We start from the raw sequence: 17,319 nt of genomic DNA, 5'->3' as shown, positions 1-17,319 counted from the left end.
CTGGCCTGCTGACTCCCTCTGGCCTGCTGACTCCCTCTGGCCTGCTGACTCCCTCTGGCCTGCTGACTCCCTCCGGCCTGCTGACTCCTCCGGCCTGCTGACTCCCTCTGGCCTGCTGACTCCCTCTGGCCTGCTGACTCCCTCTGGCCTGCTGACTCCCTCTGGCCTGCTGACTCCCTCTGGCCTGCTGACTCCCTCTGGCCTGCTGACTCCCTCTGGCCTGCTGACTCCCTCCAGATCAGGCGTGAGACTCAACCTCCGCTAATCCTAGTTAGATCAGATGGGATTCCGGCGCGGCTGGCTCTTTGCATTTTTCGTACATTTGTTGAACCCGTCCACCTGTCACTGATTATTCGAAAGGTATTATGTTATAGACGAGGACTCCTTAGCACGTAGGGGAAAATCTTGATTATTTTTTCGAGAGTTGTGTCTAATACTGCCCAATGTTTTCCAGGCATCCGTATAGCTGCTGTGTTCTCCACATAGAGGCCAGGGTGTTGGGCCCTGACCAGACAGTCTGTAATTCAATTATGGTTTAATATTGGAGGGATTTTCAACAGGAAGACTGACTCAGACTGACTCTGGAAAGAGAGAGGGGAGAGACGAAGGAAAAACAGAGCCAGCCACTCACACTGAGAAACGTCTTCATTCAGATCTCTATCCTGTCTGTATCGCTGCAGCGTTACAGATTGCGTGATAGAAATGTAAAGGTCATTTCAGGTAGAGAGGACACACGCAGCCTTTACCGCAAGCGCAGTCTCCGCTGACGCGGCACATTGCCGTTAAATTTAAATCACACTGTTGCTCTGAACTTCTGCGATACAGATTGAATAGAACAATAGTTACTTTTAGACAGACATAGTGCAGTTGGCTATCACGAGTAATATCTCTTTCCTGCTTTGTCTCTCTCTCTCACACACACACACGCATGCACACACACACACACACACATGCACAACATGGCATCAATTAAACCACAAACCCAACGTTCATTTTAATCCAAACAAGCTAATGGCTATCACTAACACTGATTTTCAACAGTTCGAATCAAGTCCTTTTTTTCCTAAGGGTGTGATAAAAGGATTGCTTGGCCAATCAGAAGAGAAAATTAACAAAAAGATTTCCATGATCACCTTTAATCATCAACTCTTGTCCCTGATGAGAATCACCACAGTAATCAAGCACCAGCCAATGACAGACAATTACAGACAGACAAACAAACCACTCCACCTAATGCAATTGGAGGGTCTGTTTTGGGACAGAAATGAGGACTGACGTGTGTGTTTGTTAAATCAGTGTTTAGTTGCTTAATAAAGTGTAAGGCTGGTGAAGTCCCAGCCACATACAGATGGATACATACAGAGGGCGGCTGGTGTTCTAGTGGTTAGAGCATTGGGCCAGTAACCGAATAGTTGCTGGTTCGAATACCTGAGCCGACAAGGTGAATAATCTGCCGACGTGCCCTTGAGCAAGGTACTTAACCCTAATGTTCTCCATTTGCGCTGTACTACTATGGCTGAACCCTGTAAAACAACACATCACTATAAAACATCTAGTTTTAGGGACCCCATAATGACCCCAGTAGACAATAAGCCAATATGAAGTCAAGTTTGGTATTTATGGAACCACGTGGATGGGGCTTAGAGATGAAGAAGAGACGGAAGAGTCATGAAGGAATATGCGGTCAACCAAATGACTAAAGAGATTCATCAAGACTTCTAATGCAGGGATAAGCAGTTGAGACAATAATAATGAAGAGTTCTCCGCACCGCTGTCACAGTAAAAAGCTGTGAGGGATGGGTCTGGAGAAATCGAACCGCTCTCAAATGTATAGACAGAGCCATGGATACAAGGACTGACCATCCATGATGTTATGGTTTTATAATTCTAGTTTTAGCCATGTTTTAAGGCTATATAGTGTTTAAACGCATTGGAGTAAAACAAGCTTATATTTGGGGTTCTGATGGTGTTTAGAACATATATTCTTCAAGAATCAATGGGTACATATTTATAAGTCCAAAACTGGACGTAGAAAATGCAGATTCCCCTTTTAAATGTAAAATGTACAAAAAGAATGAAGAACATCAAGCCAGTGTACAAGGGTGTGACTAAACAGGTGTGTGTTGCTGTATGTTGTGTGTGTGTGTGTGTGTGTGTGTGTGTGTGTGTGTGTGTGTGTGTGTGTGTGTGTGTGTGTGTGTGTGTGTGTGTGTGTGTGTGTGTGTGTGTGTGTGTGTGTGTGTGTGTGTGTGTGTGTGTGTGTGTGTGTGTGTGTGTGTGTGTGTGTGTGTGTGTGTGTGTGTGTGTGTGTGTGTGTGTGCTGCCGGCTGTGTGATTGCTCCACACCCGTGTAATTACGCTCACATGGACCTGAGCGTCGTTGCTGCGTTGCGGTTGGGTTGGGGGCGGTGTCGGGTTCCCCTCTGTCACTCTCATATTTACAACCGTCCACTTAGCAAGAGAAGGCCGTGCCAGGGCTGATGCTGATAGCTTTACCAGGAGCTCCCAGAGCCTCGAGGCATCCAGTGGAAATGCGCCGCTGGCGATTTTCACAGGAGCTACAGTCATTAAAGAGCTGTCTGCTTGGAGGATACCAGGAGCCCCACTGCACTAGCCAGGAACGTTCAGGGAGCGCAGAGAGAACGTTGTGGGGAACGGCTCAGGGACTCAGAGATGCAGTGTTTAGGGAATAGACTGTGAGCATTTCTACTCATGTTCCCACTATGTGAGATGTGGAGACCAAACATTGCTAATAGGGTCAGAGGTATGGGCACTGTACACCTCCCATAAGTTCATAACAAGTGATCTCTTTTAAAACCAGACAGACGTTCATAATTTGACCTGCAGCTCTTACAAACTCAGGCTAAGCAAACTGTAACACAGTCTCCCTTGCTCCAGCAGAGCTCAGGTTAAAGGTGACTCTTCCCAGAGGCAAACACCTGAAAGGCCAACCTGTAAAAAAATAGAGACATTTTTGGTTCACTAGCACAGTAGGCTACATGTCCACACACTCAGAAACCCATTGACTAGCAATCCTATACTCTCACACACACACACACACACACACACACACACACACACACACACACACACACACACACACACACACACACACACACACACACACACACACACACACACACACACACACACACACACAGTCTCTGAGGTTGTCTCTTAGAGCCACAGTAGATCAGAGCTGATGGATACCTGTCAGTCAGTGCAGGAGGGCCCTTCCTGTTGTGCTGGCCACGCCCTTTGACTCTTCCAACCCAAACAGACAGCAGGGGTCCCAGAGGCCCTGACAGCCCAGCTTCCTGGAGCCCTGGGCTGGACTGACCCCAGACTGACCCCCCCCCAGCCCTGAACACCCTCCTGGGGGAATGGAGAGTAGGGTGTACCCTCCTGACACGCTGAGGTGGGGGGGTAATGATGCTGTGAAAATAAGGCTTTGAGTTTAGACTGGCAGAAAGTTGAAAGATGAATAGTTCACTTACAATGGCCATCATCAAGAGTTCAACATCCCCAGCCAACTCACCATATTCTCTTTGTCCACATACTCCTTGTCAGGATCTTTGGACACGGTCTCGTCACGGCACCCACATGGGACCTGAGTGTGAAATGTGATGCATCCCTTCAAGTGTGTGTCTGCGCATGTGTGTGTATGTGTGCCTGATGCGTTTGTGTGAGCTGCACAGTGCTGTTACAGACCTGCTTGCATAAACACAGACAGAGCCCTGTGTCTGAGCTGCCAGATTGATATCGTGTTTGCTTTGGGTTGTCTTGTCTGTTTGAATGTCACTAGTTTTAGAAGCACTCATAAAAGTGATGAAAAGTCCAACAAATGCTCCTGGGCAGAAACACATGAATGATAAATGATATATATATATATATATAATGACATGAATGATATATACAGGTACCCCCTGTATAAAGCCTCGTTATTGTTATTTTATTGTGTTACTTTTTACTTTAGTTTATCTCGTAAACATTTTTTAAACTCTATTTCTTGAACTGCATTGTTGGTTAAGGGCTTGTAACTAAGCATTTCACAGTAAGGTCTACACTTGTTGTATTCATGTGCATGCAACAAATAGAATTTGATCTGATTTGATTGTGTGACAGAAGAGAAAGAGAGTGTGGGCCACCAACCCCACCACCTGGAGCCAGCAACTAGTGTGGGCCACCAACCCCACCACCTGGAGCCAGCAACTAGTGTGGGTCGAATATGCCGAATATCAGCATGCCCACGGACCAGATGTTTGTCCGCCGCTGTCATTGTACCTGGAAGGCTCTTCTTAAGACCACCTCCAGGTATCGACAACAAGCGGACCGCCACTGGACCCCGGCTCCCCTATATCGTCTCGGGAAGAGGGTATGGCTGTCCACTCGAGACCTGCCCCTTCGGGAGGAGCCCCGTAAACTTTCCCCCGGGTTCATCGGCCCTTTCCCCATCTCCTATGTTTTTCGCCCCTCTGCTGTTTGTCTTCTGTTACCCCGTACCCTCTGTATACAGCCCACTTTTCATGTGTCTAGGATAAAACCCATGTCTCACAGCCCTTTGTCTCCTGACTGTGAAAAGACCCCTGGTGGCATGTCTGGTGGGTTAAGTGTGTGTGTCGGAGCTTATAAAAAGAAGGGATGCAGTCAGTCTCTCCTCAACTCTTAGCCAAGAGAGACTGGCATGCATAGTATTTACAGTACATTAGCCCTCTGATTAAAATAAAGAGCAAGACGTGCAACTCTGTTCTGTTCCAGCTAGAACTTAACTAGAGCTGTGTTAAAATACCCATGCTAACATACTGTATACTATATACTTAATGGGTATACACCACATACTATATACTATTTGTTCGTTTTAGTATACTGTAAACAGAACAGTAGCCTTTCAGTTGAGCGTACTAGCTCTTTGCCGGTCTACTGGAAGTTGATGCTGTTGCTATGCAACCTCTTGCTAGCTAGTTAGCATAACAAATGACTAGTTAGACATTTTACGACTTCGGGTGTGTTCTTAAATTCAATCTGGAATGCCAAAGTGCGCTCGTAAATTCAGAGCGTTGTCAGATTGTCCTTTGTTAATTCAGAGCGCTTCGCTCTCGGAGCGCACACTGGACACTAGGTCGGAGGAGTAGGTTTGATTTTAGCGTTATGACCTTACAACGGCAGTCAAGCACCCAAGCTAACTTTGGCTAGCTTGCTAGCTACTTCCAGACACAAATGAGAGTGACCACTCTAACCATTTTCCTCACCCTAGCAGAGCTGGTTAGGCAGTTTTCATGTTATCCAGAGCGTTAGCGACTATTTTGCTGGCAACAATTTAATTACGCTCTTTTGCCAACGTTAACTGGCACCAGCCACATTCAACCAGTGTTGAGCATTTGTAAATTCATTATTCTGCGCTCTGGTACACTCAGACGAGAGTGCCCTGAAATCGGAGTAGGTAGCCAGAGCGAATTTACGAAAGCACCCGAATGTTAATTGAAAATGCACAATGACTATACCATTTAGCTAAGCTAAGAATGACGGGAATAATCAAGTCAATAACCGTTGTGTATTTAGTTAGATAACATATAGTTAATATGCTGGCAAGCTTGATATATAAGTAGCCAACTAACGTTAGGGAGCTAGCTAACATACTGCTGTAATGATATGCTATGTGGTTCGTGAGGACAGTGTAGCTAACAAATAGTCAGCCAACAACGTGTAAGGTAATGTATTTGAAAATTAATTATTACATCGCTCAACATTTTGTTAACATGTCTCAAAGTTAGTTAAAGCAATGAATTTGTATCCGCTATTGTTGGACTTCAGCTGCATATTTTCCGCCATTTCCTGAAGCACATTTCCTGAATAAATGCATTATGGGCCATAAAGTACAGAAATAGTGTCCTCTGTTTGTATACTTCATATTTTGGCGAATTTAGTACGACATCCGGGAACTTTTGGCATACTAACTCTATCCATACTATGACCAATTGTCACACCCTGACCATAGTTTGCTTTGTATGTTTCTATGTTTTGTTTGGTCAGGTTGTGATCTGAGTGGGCATTCTATGTTATATGTCTAGTTTGTCTATTTCTATGTTTGGCCTGATATGGTTCTCAATCAGAGGCCGGTGTTAGTCATTGTCTCTGATTGGGAACCATATTTAGATAGCCTGGTTTGTGTTGGGTTTTGTGGGTGGTTGTCTCCTGTGTCAGTGTTTGTACCACACGGGACTGTATCGGGTTTTCACGTTGCTTGTTTTTTGTAGTTTATTCATGTATGGTTTCATTATTAAATAACCATGAATTATAACCACGCTGCATTTTGGCATACTATATACTCATTCACGTCACAAATAGTTTGGTTAGTGTGGGTTGTATGAGTATTCGAACACCGCTTAGGTCTTTCCTTGCAGCACTCTACCACACGACTGGACAATAATCAAGATAAGACAAACCTAGAGTCTGCAGGACTTACTTTTTGGAGTGTGGTGTCAAAAAAGCAGAGCTTCTCTTTCTTAGGGATGGACCTCTCCCCATCTTTACAACCATTGAATGTATATGTTCTGACCGTGACAGTTTACAATCTAAGGTAACACCTAGTCTTTTAGTCTCCTCAACTTGTTCAACAGCCACACCATTCATTACCAGATTCAGCTGAGGTCTAGAACTTTGGTAATGATTTGTACCAAATACAATGCTCTTAGTTGTAGAGATGTTCAGGACCAGTTTATTACTGGCCACCCATTCCAAAACAGACTGCAACTCTTCGTTAAGGGTTTCAGTGACTTCATTAGCTGTGGTTGCTGATGCATATATGGTTGAATCATCAGCATACACGGACACACATGCTTTGTTTAATGCCAGTGGCAGGCCATTTGAAAAATAAAAAAAGATGTCTATGCTTTCTATGCCAGCTAAACCCCATTGTATCTGAGGGGCCTCTTAGTCACGGACAGAGAAACCCTTTGGCCCCTGGTCCTAGAGCAGCAGTAGACAGTAGAGTGATGGAGGCGGACAGGGATTGGCACAGAGGTGGGAAACGGGAGCAGTGCAGGGAGGGAGGGAGAATCACTGTGGTAGTAAATTTCAGCAGCCTGTTTACGCAGACAGGGCACACTGCTCCCACCACCTCTGGAATTCTCCCTCTCAGCTTCACATAGCAGCCATGGAAATGCAGTGGAGAAGTGCTTTAGTTTCCGCTATTGATCGACCTTTTTTCTCTCACATGCAAACGCACATACTGTATGCATTCCCAGATGTACACACACACACACACACACACACACACACACACACACACACACACACACACACACACACACACACACACACAGTCTTGTACAGCTACACTTTTGGGGACACATAATTCAGTTCTATTCAAAATCCTATTTTCCCTAATCCCTAACCTTAAACATAACCCTAGCTCTTAACCCTAAAATTAACCCTAGCTCATAACCCTGACCAACATAATTCTAACCCTAACACTAATTCTAACCTTAACCCTAAACCCCTTAGAAATAGCATTTGACCTTGTGGGGACTAACAAAATGTCCCCAGTTTGTCAAATTGTTGTTAGTTTGCTATTCTTGTGGGGACTTCTGGTCCCCACAAGAATAGTTAAACACGTCCACGCAGAACACATTGTGTGTATAACAACCCAAGGGGGAGTGATTCTTTGTGATTCACACAGTATTTTACGATCTGGTTGATGAGACATAGCAATGGAATTACATGCCTTGTTACTGCACTTGTCAAAACCCCCTGAGTGCTTTAGTCAGCAGCTTTCAAAAGATCCAGTCCTATAGATATCTCAGTAAATCATCAGGGAATGCAGACCTTTCTTAGTGGTTCAGACATCACACAGATTGTGGGTACATAAAATGCAGCTGCACCTTCATCTTGATGATCAATCATAGACTTGGTAAGGCTTTAATAAAGAAAAGAGTACTGTAAACCACAACAAAAGCCAAAGGCCTTTTAACTGTAGGATATGAACCCACCTCATTGCAGCTCATTGATTCTTGGTTTGATGTACACTACCATTCAAATGTTTGGGGTCACTTAGAAATGTCCTTGTTTTTGAAAGAAAAGCATTTTTTCGTCCATTAAAATAACATCAAATTGATCAGAAATACAGTGTAGACATTGTTCATGTTGTAAATGACTATTGTAGCTGGAAACGGCTGATATTTTATGGAATATATACATAGGCATGCACATTATCAGCAACCATCACTCCTGTGTTCCAATGGCACGTTGTGTTAGCTAATCCAAGTTAATAATTTTAAAAGCCTATTTGGTCATTAGAAAACCCTTTTGCAATTATGTTAGCACAGCTGAAAACTGTTGTCCTGATTAAAGAAGCAATAAAACTGGCCTTCTTTAGACCAGTTGAGTATCTGGAGCGTCCGCATTTGTGGTTTCAAAATGGCCAGTAACAAATAACTTTCTTCATAAACTCCTCAGTCTATTCTTGTTCTGAGAAATAAAGGCTATTCCATGCGGAGGCTCTTCCAAGGCGAAGGCTATTCCAAGAAACTGAAGATCTCGTACAACGCTGTTTACTACTCCCATCACAGAACAGCGCAAACAGGCTCTAACCAGAATAGAAAGAGGAATGGGAGGCCCCGGTGCACAACTGAGCAAAAGAACAAGTACATTACAGAGTCTAGTTTGAGAAACAGATGCCTCACAAAGTCTTCAACTGGCAGCTTCATTAAATAGTACCTGCATAACACCAGTCTCAATGTCAACAGTGAAGAGGCGACTCTGGGTTGCTGGCGTTTTAGGCAGAGTTTCTCTGTGTTCTTTTGCCCATCTTGGTCTTTTATTTTTATTTTTAAGTTATGGCTTTTTCTTTGCAACTCTGGAAGGCCAGCATGGAGGCCAGCATCCCGGGGTTGGCCATGTCATGGGCAGGTATCTTATCTACTACCTCTAGCAATCTCTTTGACTTCACCTCATGTTAACGTACAGTCTGCCTCTTTCCATTAGGTCAGTCTGGGAGATAACTGGGCTTTAATGTGGACCAGCAGTTTATGATTGGCCTGGATTCAATCCATACTAGAATCTGGCTTCCATCCACCACCAGAAAGAGTATGTGCATGTCATTTTATCTCCTATAGGCCTACATGTTATGAATTCAGGTTTTTCTTAAAGCTGAATTTGTCTATAGGTAGTGTGTGTGTGTGTGTTCGAATTTGAGAGTGTGTGTGAGTATATGTACAGCATACAGTGTGAGTGTGTGTCAGTGGGTGCCTACTGCAGTGACCCGGCGGGGTGGGACTCCATGTGGGGTGTTGGTTATCCATCACAGCCTTCTGCTCTTTGGTAGCCGTATGCTTAAACAGAGCGTGTAATTTCACCCCCCTGGGCCCGACCCGGAGTCGACAGTCAGAGAGCAGCCATCACTCTCAAACCCTTGCCCCATCACACCCTCACCCCTCTGCCCCAGCTGTGCCACATCCATCTCTGTCCCCCTTACTGCTTCGCCGAAAGGAAAACCCCCACTGGAAGCAGTAGGGGAAATCGGGGTTGGTTGTCACACTTTTAACTCTTGCGTGTATTTCTCAACACCAGTCTACCTTACAAGACTCTTTTCAATATTGAAATGGGGGCCCTTTTTTACATTTACATTACATTTAAGTCATTTAGCAGACGCTCTTATCCTCAGATCTTATTCTTTCATGGGATTGGATGTCACACCATATGGGGTTGGTTGTCACAATGTTTGCTAGCAGCTTATTCCTTTTTGTAACAGGAAGTGAAGCAATATGCCAAACCTTTCTTTGATCAAACGAGGTTCCTATCAAAATTCTGCATTTTATGCCTTGAGAATAACATATTTAATATTTTGTACATTTGTGTGTGTGTACGCTTATGTTTGCACATATACAATATGTGTGTGTGAGAGAGGCAAGGAAGGGAGCTCTTTATAGCACAAGCACAATGGAGCTTGGGATTTATTTTATACTGGTAGTGGCAATGTTGATAATGACAACCAACCCCACATTCCATTTTACAACCCTCCCCAACCGACCCATGGTAATTAAGATATAGTTACCACATGAGTTGATCTAAGTAACTCTGAAATATGTTTGACATATAGTTCTCCCTTTCCAACAAACATATTTGTTCATGGATACTGCCATAATTCAAACATTTACAAAGAGAACACCAATAATTGATTTTATGTTAATCTATGAAACACACAAATTCCTCTCACCTCATTGTTTTGTCATGCTGACATTAATTGACCAGGTGGATGAGTTCTTTCAAAGAATTCACACATTTTACACAGCACCATTTAGATTGGTAGTAGTTAACACCGTAATAGTGGTGCCCGAGTCAGCTGTTTTGCTCATCAGCACCCACCTGCAATTGCTAATACCCCATCCGCCTCCGCCCAACTATATGTGATAAAGTGAATATCTGAGGCCCACACCCGAACCTAACCAGCTAATATAGAAAATGTGTTGTAGGCTACAGTCCGTTTTCTGCTTATAATTCCTGACATTTTGGTAGACTGTTAGTCAACTAGTCTATAATTAGATACATGCAGCTTCTCTTTTGTCATTATATGTTGCCCTAGAATACTAAATAAACACATGCGCACCAGAATGTCAGAAATCGAAAGAATGAATGCCTAAATCTAGTTGACGGTAAAGTTCTGTCATCTCTGCTTCTTTCGCAGAGCAAAGACTTTAGGGACCAGTGAGAAAATGCAAAAATATGCAAATGTCATCAGCTTGACCGGTTGTAATGAAATAGAAAGCTGTGAAAATGACCCAACATGTTTCTGTTAAGATTTCAGTTCAGCGTGGATGCAGATTTGTGGTTGAAATAATATCAGCTTCTATGTTGCTGATAAAGATAGCACCTTTACAGACGGTCCCTAACTGCATTCTTTCAAGATGCTGTGAGAAAAACCACATTTCTCCACTACTGTTCCCGAGTAAAAAATGTAGCCGACATTTGGTGTACCATTTTACTGCAATAAATCGTTCATTCTATGTGAGGTACTAGACCTACCGTCAGTGTCCAAATGTCAGTTTTCATTTAACGCATTTGAACAGTAGGCTACAGTTCCCTTGACGTGCCATAGGCCTATTTGAATTAGTCTTGTGACTGACGAATTTGTTTAGCGCCTCATTATCATCAAACATAACCGGCACTGCTAGCAATCTTTTTACCTCTTCGGCAAATCAACGTTTGTCACGTTGGCATGAAGGATAGGGAGACAGCTATTGTGCATTCCTGCGCCTTTTTTAAAATGTTTTATTATACCCCAAATTACGGCGTGCCGTGTAAAGGCACGGGGATGAAGACCAAACAAACACGTAACAAAAACACAGGGTTGAAACCCAAACAAAAGAGCGAGGAGTACCTCGAATAAATAACAAGCGCAGAATGATTAACCCACGGGACGAGACCCGTAATCATCTGCACAAGGGCACGAAAACCACAGGTGCTCACACGCACAAATGGACATTGTAACAATAATCAACCCCCAATGGAAACCAAAGTGCACATATATACAAATACTAATCAGTGGGAATAGGGGACAGGTGTGCGTGATGAAAGTTCCGGACGGATCCGTGACGACATTACTTTTCTGGCTCCCCCTTCTCTTTATTTTCAATTCTCCATTTTGCAGCTTTTCTCTTATTGAATTAAACAATGACATTGTCCTTTTTGCCACCATGGATCAACTAACTTTTTCATCCCGTTTTCAAAAGCATTTGGCGATTGGCGTGTAGACTATTTGGTGCGCATAGCCTACAGATAAAGCTTTTACGCACTAATGCCAGATAGCCTAAAATAATGACTCGAAAAACCTCAGTCTAGACTATAGATTTAAATTCCACAAGAATTATACATTTATGTCATTTTTAAGGTAATATTTTCTCTTTATTCAACCCGCCCTTCATCCACACAATATTTAATGACCCTAAACCCGCCTGCTCCTAACTGCGGGGACTGCGGGTTAAGAGTCCAGGTTGCAGGGTCAACCCACGCATCATCACACTGTGACAACCAACCCATGAGACAACCAATCCCGGTCTCCCCTACAGGTTCTTAAACTCTGATTGACAGACAGTTGAGTCACGAGAAAAGCCCTTGTGTTGTCTGAGCTGAGAACCTGGTGTGTCACGCAGTCTGCAAACACTACAGTAGAGTACATTCGATCTCTGGTGCCATCCCAACAGCTGAGCCTGCACAGTGGGGAAGCCCACTCTCCCATATCATCTCACTTCCCTGACCTCCTCAGCCCAGCACATCTATACTGAGCAAAAAATATAAACACACCATGCAACAATTTCAAAGATTTTTACTGAGTTACAGTTCATATAAGGAAATCAGTCAATTGAAATAAATGCATTAGGCCCTAATCTATGGATTTCAAATGACTGGGAATACAGATATGCATATTTTGGCCACATTTTAGAGTGGCCTTTTAATGTTCCCAGCACAAGATGCACCTGTGTAATGGTCATGGTGTTTAATCAGCTTCCTGATATGCCACACTTGTCAGGTGGATGGATTATCTCGGCAAAGGAGAAATGCTCACTAACAGGGATGTAAAAAAAATTGTGCACACACTTTGAGAGAAATACGCTTTTTGTGTATGTATGGAACATTTGTTCAGTATAGTAAGGCAGGAGTGGAGAGGAGGGAAAAGGAGAGGAGAGAGGCGTCTCTGTCTCTGTCTCCGTCTCTGTGTCTGTCTCTGACCTGTAAACTGAGCCCAGTTCTGGCATTAAGCATTTCAGCCACTCTTCTGATGAATGGCGAGATGGAGACAGACTGTATTGGGCATGCAAGGGGGGGTTGGCGTCGCGCTGGGCGCCCTGACAGCTCACACTACGGTGGCTTAGGCTGATTTGGGCACCATGTTGTTGCCAGATGTGCAGCCAGCTAGTACTGGCCTCAAACTGAGATGCCTGTTCACGCATACATCCAGGGCCTGGTGACTGGGGTGCAAACCATGCAGAGGTTTTGTGGGTAAATTCAGCCATTGAGGTGCAGTGCCTTTCATGACCTGAATGTATCATACAAATAGTGATAGGAAAAAATGCATTGAGAATAAACATACACAAGAACTAGTCATTTATGGGGACATAATGTGTCTTTTTGGCCTTGCAATGCACACCACAGATCTCTAGAACTCACATGGTAAACTAACCCCTGCACCATGGCTCCAGTGTGTGCATGTGTGCTTGTGTGTGTGCGAGTGTGCGTACATGCATATCTTTCAGTGTGTGTGTGTGTGTGTGTGTGTGTGTGTGTGTGTGTGTGTGTGTGTGTGTGTGTGTGTGTGTGTGTGTGTGTGTGTGTGTGTGTGTGTGTGTGTGTGTGTGTGTGTGTGTGTGTGTGTGTGTGTGTGTGTGTGTGTGTGTGTGTGTGTGTGTGTGTGTGTGTGTGTGTTTGTGCATGTGCGTGTGTGTGTGTGTGCCATTTCAGAGCCTCCAGCTTCTAGCCATGAAGTGGAACCACAGCCATACTCATATGACCAGCACGTCTTAATGAGGGACATTCCTCCAGGAATTCTGAGGGCCAGACAAAGAGGCTGAGAGACAGTGGTGCAGTGGGGCAGAGATGGGGAGGAATGGGGGGAGGAGAAAGAAGAGGTGGGGGGGGGGGGTGAGAGATCAAACTCCCCCTGAGCACCTGTGTTCCCCAACTCCAAGAGCCCAGCTAGCACATTTGGTTCCTTGAAAGTTGTGGGAAAGTATGTTATTAGTTTCACATTGGTAATGGGAATGATGTCATACGTTTCCTGACTACTAAACATTTTCTGTTCTGGGGAGGTTTATTTTTGGGTTGCAGGGAGGTTCTGAGAATGTTTTACTCTGGTTCCGTGAAAGATTTCCTGGTAGGTTTTTATTAACGCTCTGAGAACTACTCTCGAATAACTTCCTTAAAACATTCAGACAATTTGAGAACATTACTTTAGTTTATCAGGATCCCTATCAGCTACCGCACATGCAGCAGCTACTCGTCCTGGGGTCCACATAAAACATTCAAATACATGACCAAGTACAGAACAGTAGCAGACAAGAACAACGTAAGATATGACATTAAATAAATAAATAAACATATATATATATATATATATATATATATATATATATATATATATATATATATATAAAAGAGTACATACAGTACCAGTCAAAAGTTTGGACATCTTCTCGTTCGAGGGTTTTTCTTTATTTTTGCTATTTTATGCATTGTAGAATATATATATATATATCTTCACAAAGGCAAAAAGGTCATTTTTAAACAATGGATGGGCTTTTCTTAGTAATCTACTTGAGAACCATTTATGGTTCAAGTAAAACTTTTGAATAAGTGAAGCTTTAACGACAGATACGGCTGTAACTAATCACCCCGGCTGTCAGAGAGTGTGAGGCAAGCCGGGCGATACATCCTCCGACAAGATCACTCTTCTTTACAGCCAGGAAGAAAACAGGCTGTTTTATACTCCCTCCCTACCCCCATCTTGGCAGGAAAACTGTCCCCTGGCCAGCTCTCTGTAAAAGGTTCTACCTGGAAACACAAAGGGTTTTCCTACAAGGAGAGCTGATGGACCCTTTATGGTTCTAGATAGCCCCTCCCTTTCTAAAAGTGTAGAGGGACAATATGGAGTTCAGGGGACAATATTAGCATGACATTTTATTTCTGAGATTCTTCAAAGTAGCCACCCTTTGCCTTGATGACAGCTTTGCACTCTTGTCATTCTCTCAACTAGCTTCATGAGGTACTCACCTGGAATGCATTTCAATTAACAGGTGTGCCTTGTTAAAAATTATTATTATCTCTCTCTCTCTATATATATATATATATATATATATATATATATATATATATATATATATATATATATATTCACTGCTCAAAAAAATAAAGGGAACACTAAAATAACACATCCTAGATCTGAATGAATGAAATATTCTTATTAAGTACTTTTTTCTTTACATAGTTGAATGTGCTGACAACAAAATCACACAAAAAATATCAATGGAAATCAAATTTATCAACCCATGGAGGTCTGGATTTGGAGTCACACTCAAAATTAAAGTGGAAAACCACACTACAGGATGATCCAACTTTGATGTAATGTCCTTAAAACAAGTCAAAATTAGGCTCAGTAGTGTGTGTGGCCTCCACGTGCCTGTATGACCTCCCTACAACGCCTGGGCATGCTCCTGATGAGGTGGCGGATGGTCTCCTGAGGGATCTCCTCCCAGACCTGGACGAAAGCATCCGCCAACTCCTGGACAGTCTGTGGTGCAACGTGGCGTTGGTGGATGGAGCGAGACATGATGTCCCAGATGTGCTCAATTGGATTCAGGTCTGGGGAACGGGCGGGCCAGTCCATAGCATCAATGCCTTCCTCTTGCAGGAACTGCTGACACACTCCAGCCACATGAGGTCTAGCATTGTCTTGCATTAGGAGGAACCCAGGGCCAACCGCACCAGCATATGGTCTCACAAGGGGTCTGAGGATCTCATCTCAGGTACTTAATGGCAGTCAGACTACCTCTGGCAAGCACATGGAGGGCTGTGCGGCCCCCCAAAGAAATGCCACCCCACACCATGACTGACCCACCGCCAAACCGGTCATGCTGGAGGATGTTGCAGGCAGCAGAACGTTCTCCATGGCGTCACCAGACTGTCACATGTGCTCAGTGTGAACCTGCTTTCATCTGTGAAGAGCACAGGGCGCCAGTGGCGAATTTGCCAATCTTGGTGTTCTCTGGCAAATGAAAACGTCCTGCACTGTGTTGGGCTGTAAGCAAAACCCCCACCTGTGGACGTTGGGCCCTCATACCACCCTCATGGAGTCTGTTTCTGACCGTTTGAGCAGACACATGCACATTTGTGGCCTGCTGGAGGTCATTTTGCAGGGCTCTGGCAGTGCTCCTCCTGCTCCTCCTTGCACAAAGGCGGAGGTAGCGGTCCTGCTGCTGAGTTGTTGCCCTCCTACAGCCTCCTCCACATCTCCTGATGTACTGGCCTGTCTCCTGGTAGCGCCTCCATGCTCTGGACACTACGCTGACAGACACAGCAAACCTTCTTGCCACAGCTTGCATTGATGTGTCATCCTGGATGAGCTGCACTACCTGAGCCACTTGTGTGGGTTGTAGACTTTGTCTCATGCTACCACTAGAGTGAAAGCACCGCCAGCATTCAAAAGTGACCAAAACATCAGCCAGGAAGCATAGGTTGAGTTCAATTTCAAGGCTCATCGCAAAGGGTCTGAATACTTATGTAAATGTATTTAATTTTTAATAAAAAAGAAATACATTTGCAAACATTTCGAAATACCTGTTTTCACTTTGTCATTATATGGTATTGTGTGTAGATTTTTTTTATTTAAGCAATTTTAGAATAAGGTTGTACCGTAACAAAATGTGGAAAACATCAAGGCGTCTGAATACTTTCCGAATGCACTGTATATGTATATATGAAAGACACCAAGAGACAACAAAAATACAAAAAATACACTATTCATAAATACATATTCATATTCTTATATACATTATATTAGGTCTTTAGAAATACAAGATGTGACACAAGATGGGGTTTTTAATTTTTACTAAAGCTTAACTTGGTTTTTGCCTGAGTAACCTCTGGTGGCAGAGCATTCCACGATGACATTGTATAACTGAGTGATGCATTCAATCTGTTTTTGGTTTGGGTACCGTAAAGAAACCCATAGTGGTGTGTCTGGTGGGGTGTATATGTCTGAAGTGAATGTATATCGATTATATAAGTGGTTAGGCATTTTCAACACACAAATGCTTCTTTAAAGACTAGAAGAGAAGTAGTCCATTTCTCCTCAACCCTCAACAGTGAAAGACTATCCCGCATGTTGTTGATGCTAGTTCTGTGTGTGCAGTTAAGTGCAAGGTGGGCTGCTCTGCTTTGAGACAGCTACAGCTTTGCCAGGTCTTTCTTCACTGCACCTGACCATATTACCGGACAGTAATCAAGATGGGACAAGATCATAGCCTGAACAGCTAGTATAGTTGATATTTTATGTCAAAAACGCAGAACATCTTTTTGTAACAGACATACCTCTCCCCGTCTTCACAACAGCTTAGTCAATATGACTCGAACCACGAGAACTGACCAACCAATGTTGCTCCTAGGAGTTCAGCGTCTTCAACGTGTTCAATGGTCTCACCCTTTATACACAACTCCAGTTGAGGTTCAGTTCTAAGGGAATGCTTTGAAACCAATTACAATGCTTTAGGTTTTAGATGTATGTATGACCAGTTTATTGTTAATTACCCATTCTGACACTGACTGTAACTGCTT

The 17,319-nt window shown here is 43.6% G+C and overlaps 1 long non-coding RNA gene across 1 annotated transcript; it reads right to left on the bottom strand.

The window, feature by feature from the left end:
- Positions 1-1,139: 1,139 nt before the first annotated feature.
- LOC118369883 (uncharacterized) lies at positions 1,140-10,345 on the bottom strand. Its single transcript, XR_008095004.1, has 4 exons — positions 10,214-10,345; positions 3,539-3,610; positions 3,211-3,435; positions 1,140-2,952 (listed from the first exon to the last, which is right to left on the bottom strand). It is a non-coding gene; the product is annotated as an uncharacterized LOC118369883 (long non-coding RNA).
- Positions 10,346-17,319: the final 6,974 nt, after the last annotated feature.

The sequence above is a fragment of the Oncorhynchus keta genome, chromosome 36 (assembly GCF_023373465.1).
Source record: "Oncorhynchus keta strain PuntledgeMale-10-30-2019 chromosome 36, Oket_V2, whole genome shotgun sequence".
Classification (NCBI taxonomy): Eukaryota; Metazoa; Chordata; class Actinopteri; order Salmoniformes; family Salmonidae; genus Oncorhynchus; species Oncorhynchus keta.
Note: the sequence above shows the minus strand (reverse complement) of the source record. Positions and strands in the feature narration are given on the sequence as shown.